Source organism: Periplaneta americana, chromosome 12 (assembly GCF_040183065.1).
Source record: "Periplaneta americana isolate PAMFEO1 chromosome 12, P.americana_PAMFEO1_priV1, whole genome shotgun sequence".
Classification (NCBI taxonomy): Eukaryota; Metazoa; Arthropoda; class Insecta; order Blattodea; family Blattidae; genus Periplaneta; species Periplaneta americana.
In genome coordinates this window covers 15,540,722-15,547,531 of record NC_091128.1, presented here as the reverse complement: position 1 = coordinate 15,547,531, position 6,810 = coordinate 15,540,722, and the positions used below count along the sequence as shown (strand labels likewise).

At 43.3% G+C, this 6,810-nt stretch overlaps 2 non-coding genes across 2 annotated transcripts; both read left to right on the top strand.

Moving 5' to 3' along the window:
- Positions 1–5,024: 5,024 nt before the first annotated feature.
- On the top strand, positions 5,025–5,097 carry TRNAK-UUU (transfer RNA lysine (anticodon UUU)). Its single transcript has one exon. It is a non-coding gene; the product is annotated as a tRNA-Lys (tRNA).
- Positions 5,098–6,448: 1,351 nt separating this feature from the next.
- On the top strand, positions 6,449–6,520 carry TRNAK-UUU (transfer RNA lysine (anticodon UUU)). Its single transcript has one exon. It is a non-coding gene; the product is annotated as a tRNA-Lys (tRNA).
- The last annotated feature ends 290 nt before the right edge of the window (positions 6,521–6,810 follow it).

The window sequence follows — 6,810 nt, the reverse complement described above, 5'->3', positions numbered from 1 at the left end:
TTACAGAGAGTCATACCTAAAATCTTGATTAGCATAATACACGTCACTGTTCGTTAACAGAAAACCACAATTTAAGTCACACGGAGTTAGTGTGCACTCGAAGTTGGTTGCTTCAATGTTGTCAGCCCACTTTGAGGACTGTTGATATAGAGGGAAAAATTGGATCGGTGTCGGTTAGAGTTCCCGAGTAGCTCGGTGGTAGAGCGTTGGTACGTTAAACCAAAGGTCCCGCGTTCGATACCCGGCTCGGGAACAATTTTTCCCTCGAAAATATTCAAATCAACATAACAAGGAGTTATACCTGAAATCTTGATTTGCATAATACACGTCACTGTTTGTTAGCAGAAAACCACAATTTAAGTCAAACGGAGTCAGTGTGCACTTGACGTAGGTTGCTTGACGGTTGTCAGCCCACTTTGAGGTCTGTAGATATAGAGGGAAAAATTGGATCGGTGTGGGTTAGAGTTCCCGAGTAGCTCAGTGGTAGAGCGTTGGTACGTAAAACCAAAGGTCCCGGGTTCGATACCCGGCTCCGGGACAATTTTTCTCTCGAAATTATTCAAATCAACTTTACAATGTGTCATACCTGAAATCTTGATTTGCATAATACTCGTCACTGTTCGTTAACAGAAAACCACAATTTAAGTCACAAGGAGTTAGTGTGCACTCGAAGTTGGTTGCTTGACGGTTTTCAGCGCACTCTGAGGTCTGTGGATATAGAGGCAAAAATTGGATCGGTGTCGGTTAGAGTTCCCGAGTAGCTCAGTGGTAGAGCGTTAGTGCGTTAAACCAGAGGTCCCGGGTTCGATACCCGGCTCCGGAACACTTTTTCCCTCGAAATTATTCAAATCAACTTTACAGGGAATTATACCTGAAATCTTGATTTGCATAATACACGTCACTGGTCGTTAACAGAAAACCACAATTTAAGTCACACGGAGTTAGTGTGCACTCGACGTTGGTTGCTTGACGGTTGTCAGCCCACTTTGAGGTCTGTGGATATAGAGGCAAAAATTGGATCGGTGTGGGTTAGAGTTCCCGAGTTTCTCAATGGTAGAGCGTTGGTACGTTAAAACAAAGGTCCCGCGTTCGATACCCGGCTCCGGAACAGTTTTTTCCCTCGAAATTATTCAAATCAACTTTACAGGGAGTCATACCTGAAATCTTGATTTGCATAATACACGTCACTGTTCTTTAAAAGAAAACCACAATTTAAGTCACACGGAGTTAGTGTGCACTCGAAGTTGGTTGCTTGACTGTTGTCAGCCCACTCTGAGGTCTGTGGATATAGAGGGAAAAATTTTATCGGTGTCGGTTAGAGTTCCCGAGTTGCTCAGTGGTAGAGCGTTGGTACGTTAATCCAAAGGTACCGGGTCCGTTACCCGGCTCCGGAACAATTTTTCTCTCGAAATTATTCAAATCAACTTTACAGGTATTCATACCTGAAATCTTGATTTCCACAATTCACGTCACTGTTCGTTAACAGAAAACCACAATTTAAGTCACACGGAGTAGGTGTGCTCTCGAAGTTGGTTTGCTTGACGGTTGTCACCCCACTTTGAGGTCTGTGGATATAGAGGGAAAAATTGGATCGGTGTAGGTTAGAGTTCCCGAGTAGCTCAGTGGTAGAGCATTGGTACGTTAAACCAAAGATCCCGGGGTCGATACCCGGCTCCGGAACAATTTTTCTCTCGAAATTATTCTAATCAATTTTATAGGGTGTTATACCTGAAACCTTGATTTGCATAATACACGTCACTGTTCGTTAACACAAGACCACAATTTAAGTCACACGGAGATAGTGTGCACTCGAAGTTGGTTGCTTGACGTTTGTCAGCGCACTCTGAGGTCTGTGGATATAGAGGGAAAAATTGGATCGGTGTCGGTTAGAGTTCCCGAGTAGCTCAGTGGTAGAGCGTTGGTACGTTAAACCAAAGGTCCCGGGTTCGATACTCGGCTCCGGAACAATTTTTCCCTCGAAATTATTCAAATCAAGTAGACAGGGAGTTATACCTGAAATCTTGATTTGCATAATACACGTCACTGTTCGTTAACAGAAAACCACAATTTAAGTCACACGGACTTAGTGTGCACTCGAAGTTGTGTACTTGACGGTTGTCAGCCCACTTTGAGGTCTGTAGATATAGAGGGAAAAATTGGATCGGTGTCGGTTAGAGTTCCCGAGGAGCTCAGTGGTAGAGCGTTCGTACGTTAAACCAAAGGTCCCGGGTTCGATACCCGGCTCCGGAACAATTTTTCCCTCGAAATTATTCAAATCAACTTTACAGGGAGTTATACCTGAAATCTTGATTTGCATAATACACGTCACTGTTCGTTAACAGAAAACCACAATTTAAGTCATACGGTGTTAGTGTGCACTCGAAGTTGGTTGCTTGACGGTTGTCAGCCCACTTTGAGGTCTGTGGATATAGAGGGAAAAATTGGATCGGTGTGGGTTAAAGTTCCCGAGTAGCTCAGTGGTAGAGCGTTGGTAAGTTAAACCAAAGGTCCCGGGTTCGATACCCGGCTCCGGAACAATTTTTCCCTCGAAATTATTCAAATCTACTTTACAGGGAGTTATACCTGAAATCTTGATTTGCATAATACACGTCACTGTTCGTTAAAAGAAAACCACAATTTAAGTCACACGGAGTTAGTGTGCACTCGAAGATGGTTGCTTGACAGTTGTCAGCCCACTTTGAGGTCTGTAGATATAGAGGGAAAAATTGGATCGGTGTCGGTTAGAGTTCCCGTGTAGATCAGTGGTACAGCTTTGGTACGTTAATCGAATGGTACCGGGTTCGAAACACGGCTCCGGAAAAATTTTTCTCTCGAATTTATTCAAATCAACTTTACAGGGAGTCATACTTGATATCTTGATTTGCATAATGCACGTCACTGTTCGTTAACAGAAAACCACAATTTAAGTCACACGGAGTTAGTGTGCAATCGAAGTTTGTTGCTTGACGGTTGTCAGCCCACTTTGAGGTCTGTAAGATATAGCGGGAAATATTGGATCGGTGTCGGTTAGAGTTAACGAGTAGCTCAGTGGTAGAGCGTTGGTACGTTAATCCAGGGGTACCGGGGTCGATACCCGGCTCCGGAACAATTTTCCTCTCGAAATTATTCAAATCAACTTTACAGGGGGTCATACTTGAAATCTTGAATCCCATAATACACGTCACTGTTCGTTATCACAAAACCACAATTTAAGTCACACGGAGTTATTGTGCACTTGAAGTTGGTTTGCTTCACGGTTGTCAGCCCAATTTGAGTTCCGTGGATATAGAGGGAAAAATTGGATCGGTGTCGGTTAGAGTTCCCGAGTAGCTCTGTGGTAGAGCTTTGGTACGTTGAACCAAATTTCCCGGGTTCGATACCCAGCTCCGGAAGAATTTTCCTCTCGAAATAATTCAAATCAACTTTACAGGGAGTCATAACCGAAATCTTGATTTGCATAATACACGTCACTGTTCGTTAACAGAAAACCACAATTTAAGGCACACGGAGTTAGTGTGCACTCGACGTTCTTTGCTTGACGGTTGTCAGCGCACTGTGGATATATAGGGAAAAATTGGATCGGTGTCGTTTAGAGTTCCCGAGTAGCTCAGTGGTAGAGGGAATGGGTATGTTAAACCAAAGGTCCCGGGTTCGATACCCGGCCCCGGAACAATTTTTCCCCCGAAATTAATCAAATCAACTTTACAGGGAGTTATACCTGAAATCTTGATTTGCATAATACACGTTACTGTTCGTTAAAAGAAAACCACAACTTAAGTCATTCGGAGTTAGTGTGCACTCGAAGTAGGTTGCTTGACGGTTGTCAGCGCACTCTGAGTTCTGTGGAAATAGAGGGAAAAATTGGATCGGTGTCGGTTAGAGTTCCCGAGTAGCTCAGTGGTAGAGCATTGGTACCTTAAACCAAAGGTCCCGATTTCGATACCCGGCTCCGGAACAATTTTTCCCTCGAATTTATTCAAATCAACTTTACTGGGAATTATACCTGAAATCTTGATTTGCATTATACACGTAACTGTTCGTTAACAGAAAACCACAATTTAAGTCACACAGAGTTAGTGTGCACTCGAAGTTGTTTCCTTGACGGTTGTCAGCCCACTTTGAGGTCTGTAGATATAGAGTGAAATATTGGATCGGTGTCGGTTATAGTTCCCTAGTAGCTCAGTGGTAGAGCGTTGGTACGTTAAATAAAAGGTCCCGGGTTCGATACCCGGCTCCGGAACAATTTTTCCCTCGAAATTATTCAAATCAACTTCACTGGGAGTAATACCTGAAATCTTGATTTCCATAATACACGTAACTGTTCGTTAACAGAAAACCACAATTTAAGTCACACGGAGTTAGTGTGCACTCGACGTTGGTTGCTTGACGGTTGTCAGTCCACTTTGAGGTCTGTGGATATAGAGGGAAAAATTGATTCGGTGTGGGTTAGAGTTCCCGAGTAGCTCAGTGGTAGAGCGTTGGTACGTTAAACCAAAGGTCTCGGGTTCGATACCCGACTCCGGAAAAATATTTCCCTCGAAATTATTCAAATCAACTTTACAGGGAGTCATATCTGAAATCTTGATTTGCATAATTCACGTCACTGTTCTTTAACAGAAAACCACAATATAAGTCACACGGAGTTACTGTGCACTCGAAGTTGGTTGCTTGACGGTTGTCAGCCCACTTTGAGGTCTGTAGATATAGAGGGAAAAATTGGATCGGTGTCGGTTAGAGTTCCCGAGTAGGTCAGTGGAAGAGCGTTGGTACGTTAATCCAAAGGACCAGGGTTCGATACCCGGCTCCCGAACAATTTTTCTCTCGAAATTGTTCAAATCAACTTTACAGGGAGTCATACCTGAAATCTTGATTTCCATAATACACGTCACTGTTCGTTAACAGAAAACCACAATTTAAGTCACACGGAGTTAGTGTGCAATCGAAGTTGGTTTGCTTCACGGTTGTCAGCCCACTTTGAGGTCTGTGCATATAGAGCGAAAAATTGGATCGGTGTAGGTTAGAGTTCCCGAGTAGCTCAGTGGTAGAGCATTGGTATTTTAAACCAAAGATCACGGGTTCGATACCCGGCTCCGGGATAATTTTTCCCTCGAAATTATTCTAATCAAATTTATAGGGAGTTATACCTGAAATCTTGATTTGCATAATACACGTCACTGTTCGTTAACACAAGACCAGAATTTAAGTCACACGGAGTTAGTGTGCACTCGAAGATGGTTGCTTGACGGTTTCAGCCCAATTTGAGGTCCGTGGATATAGAGGGAAAAATTGGATCGGTGTCGGTTAGAGTTCCCGAGTAGCTCAGTGGTAGAGCGGTGGTACGTTAAAGCAAAGGTCCCGGGTTCGATACCCGGCTCCAGGACAATTTTTCTCTCGAAATTATTCAAATCTACTTTACAGGGTGTCATACCTGAAATCTTGATTTGCATAATACACGTCACTCTTCGTTAACAGAAAACCACAATTTAAGTCACACGGAGTTAGTGTGCACTCGATGTTGGTTGGTTGACGGTTGTCAGCGCATTCTGAGGTCTGTCGATATAGAGGGAAAAATTGGATCGGTGTCGGTTAGAGTTCCCGAGTAGCTCAGTGGTAGAGCGTTGGTACGTTAAACCAAAGGTCCCGTTTTCGATACCCGGCTCCGGAACAATTTTTCCTTCGAAATTATTCAAATCAACTTTACAGGGAGTAATACCTGAAATCTTGATTTGCATAATACTCGTCACTGTTCGTTAACAGAAAACCACAATTTAAGTCACACGGAGTTAGTGTGCACTCGAAGTTGGTTGTTTGACGGTTGTCAGCCCACTTTGAGGTCTGTCGATAAAGAGGGAAAATTGGATCGGTGTCGGTTAGAGTTCCCGAGTAGCTCAGTGGTAGAGCGTTGGTACGTTAATCCAAATGTCCCGGGTTCGATACTCGCCTCATTAACAATTTTTCTCTCGAAATTATTCAAATCAACTTTACAGGGAGTCATACATGAAATCTTGATTTCCGTAATACACGTCACTGTTCGTTCACAGAAAACCACAATTTAAGTGACACGGAGATAGTGTGCACTCGAATTTGGTTTGGTTCACGGTTGTCAGCCCACTTTGAGGTCTGGGGATATGGAGGGAAAAATTGGATCGGTGTAGGTTAGAGTTCCCGAGTAGCTCAGTGGTAGAGCATTGGTAGGTTAAACCAAAGATCCAGAGTTCGATACTCGACTCCGGAACAATTTTTCCCTCGTAATTATTCTAATCAAATTTATAGGGAGTTATACCTGAAATCTTGATTTGCATAATACACGTCACTGTTCGTTAACAGAAAACCACAATTTAAGTCACACGGAGTTAGTGTGCACTCGAAGTTGGTTGCTTGACGGTTGTCAGCCCACTTTGAGGTCTGTAGATATAGAGGGAAAAATTGGACCGGTGTCGGTTAGAGTTCCCGAGTAGCTCAGTGGTAGAGCGTTGGTATTTTAAACCAAAGGTCTCGGGTTCGATACCCGGCTCCGGAACAATTTTTCTCTCGAAATTATTTAAATCAACTTTACAGGGGATCATACCTGAAATCTTGATTTCCATAATACACGTCACTTTTCGTTAACAGAAAACCACAATTTAAGTCACACGGAGTTAGTGTGCACTCGAAGTTGTTTTGCTTGACGGTTGTCAGCCCACTTTGAGGTCTGTGAATATAGAGGGAAAAATTGGATCGGTGTAGGTTAGATTTCCCGAGTAGCTTAGTGGTAGAGCATTGGTACGTTAAACCAAAGATCCCGGGTTCGATACCCGGCTCCGGAACAAT